The sequence below is a fragment of the Oryctolagus cuniculus genome, chromosome 9, assembly GCF_964237555.1.
Source record: "Oryctolagus cuniculus chromosome 9, mOryCun1.1, whole genome shotgun sequence".
Taxonomy (NCBI): domain Eukaryota; kingdom Metazoa; phylum Chordata; class Mammalia; order Lagomorpha; family Leporidae; genus Oryctolagus; species Oryctolagus cuniculus.
In genome coordinates this window covers 73,657,899-73,660,462 of record NC_091440.1, presented here as the reverse complement: position 1 = coordinate 73,660,462, position 2,564 = coordinate 73,657,899, and positions in this window count along the sequence as shown.

Below are 2,564 nucleotides of genomic sequence, written 5' to 3'. Positions count from 1 at the left end.
TACTCAGCAGACTCATAGAAGAGCAGATGTCCTAAATAGCACTCTGGCCTCAGAATCAGCCCTAAAGGCATTCCGATCTGGCTGAAAAGCCCATGAGAGTATTTCAGGCATGGAAAGCCAAGACACTCTGGCAAAAGATCTCTGTGAGTGAGATCCCAGTGGAAAGAACAGGTCTTCAAAGAAGGAGGTACCTTTCTCTGAAGGGAGGAGAGAACCTCCACTTTGACTATGACCTTGTCTAAACAAGATAAGAGTCGGAGAACTCAGAGGGCTTCCATAGCCTTGGAAACTCATGACTGGAGCATAGGGAGACTACTGATGCCATAGACAGGAGTGTCAATTGGTAAAGTCAACAACAGGAGTCACTGTGCACTTACCCCTCATGTAGGATCACTGTCCTTAATGTGCTGTGCATTGAGATTTAATGCTAATAACGAGTACTCAAACAATATATTTCACTTTGTGTTTCTATGGGGGTGCAAACTGTTCAAATCTCTACTTAATGTATACTAAACTGATCCTCTGTAAAAAAAAAAAAAGAAAGAAAAAAAAAGAAAGAAAGAAATTATCAACTCCCAACTTGACTCTCACTGGGATTAAACATGACAATAGGTCTGATCTGATTTCATCATCATTTAAAAAAGAAATCATCTATTATTTTTCACTTTATGTTTCTGTGTGGGAGCAAACTGTTGAAATCCTTACTTAATGTATACTAAGCTGATCTTCTGTATATTAAGATAATCGAAAATTAATCTTGATGTGAATGGAAGGGGAGGGGGAATGGGAAATGGGAGGGTTGTGGGTGGGAGGGACGGTATGGGGGGGAAGCCATTGTAATCCATAAATCGTACTTTGGAAATTTATATTCATTAAATAAAAGTTAAAAAAAATAAAAGACTTCTAAAAATATAATGTGTTCAAGAATATGGATAACATAATAAAAAATTTGGTTGCTGAATTATTTTTAGTATATCACATTTAGATGACATGGTCAGCATTTGGTGTTTTCCAGAGATGATATTTGTTCTGCATTTGCTTTTGCTTCTATAGTGAAATTATTGATAAAGTAATGAAACAAAGAGATATTGTTTATAATTGTATGCCCTTGTGCAGTAATTCCCATGCTCTTTTGTCTTTTTCCATCAGCAATTTTATCTAACAAGTTTCTCCAAATTAGAAATAAAGAATCCCACATTTTCAGAAAAGGTCATATTTTATAAATATCATTACTGTGTTTATCATTTATTGTAAATAGTAAGCCTGTGAAAAATTGTAGCAGAAAATGTTAAGGAATTTAAACAAGCAAGACTATTCTTTTATTGTTAAAATTTTTATCATATGGTTGAGTATACAGTTTACTACTTTAGTAAACCTAAAAGATGCTCAATAAAAAACATTGCAATTAATAGGTTTAGGTAAAATTCTACAACTTCAAGTGGGTGATTCATTATAAAGGTGTTGTCATGTGGTATGGAAATAAAGTGCAGAAGATAAATCAAGGACGTGATTGGCCACAAGAAATGGAAAAGAGTAGAAGGCACATGCATATTGCACAGCAATCAGGGTCATCAGGAAACTGGACAACCAAAAGATTTGTTGTGCACCTGGGAAGCAAGGTATACAAGAAGTTTTTAACCAAACTGACAATGAGTACATTAAAAGTAGTAGATCCCTGGAAGCCAGAGTAGCTTAGAAGGGTGTGATATGCCTCAGACATGATGACAGGCAGGTATTGACATTGTGAGCTAATTCTGTGCCTCATCTAGCCTCCAGAAGGTTATAAAACTTCTGGTGACACTGTGCTGCTGGATCCTGGAGGTACTTGGAAGCTCCACCACGTGCTATGATTTAGTTCTTTAAAAAATGCTTTTGTTAGATATTCACAACCATTTCTCTTTTTTTGTAAAGATTTATTTATTTATTTATTTGAAAGAGTTACAGAGAGAGAGAAGGAAAAGCAGAGAGAGGTCTTCCATCCGCTGTTTCACTCCCCAACTGGCCACAACCTCTGAAGCTGTGCAGATCCAAAGCCAGGATCCAGGAGCTTCTTCCGGGTCTCCCACAGGAGTGCATGGGCCTAATTAATTGGGCCATCTTCTACTGCTTTACTGGACCATAGCAGAAAGCTGGATAGGAAATGGAACAGCTGGGACTTGAACTGGCGTCCCTATGGGATACCGGCACTGCAGGTGGCGGCTTTACCCACTCTGCTACAGTGCCAGCCCCAACAATTATATGCACTAAAATGTGTTCCACTTCTAGTGTAAGAATGGCTTGATTGAAGTTAACTAGTTGCAAATAGCAGAGTTTTTTAAAATGAAAAAGAAGGGAAAGAGATTTGTTAGCCATGAGTGCACAGAAAAGAATGCCACTTTGAGAAGTATCAGGGACCATTTCTAGCACTGTCCTGGGACTAGATTGGGACTCTGCATCCAGTGCAAGGGGCGTTCTCCAGTGGAGGTGCATGACTTAATTGTGGTAGCTGTTAAGATCATTCAACTAGGGGCTGGCAGTGTGGTGTAGTGGGTAAAGCCGCCACCTGCAGTGATGGCATCCCATAT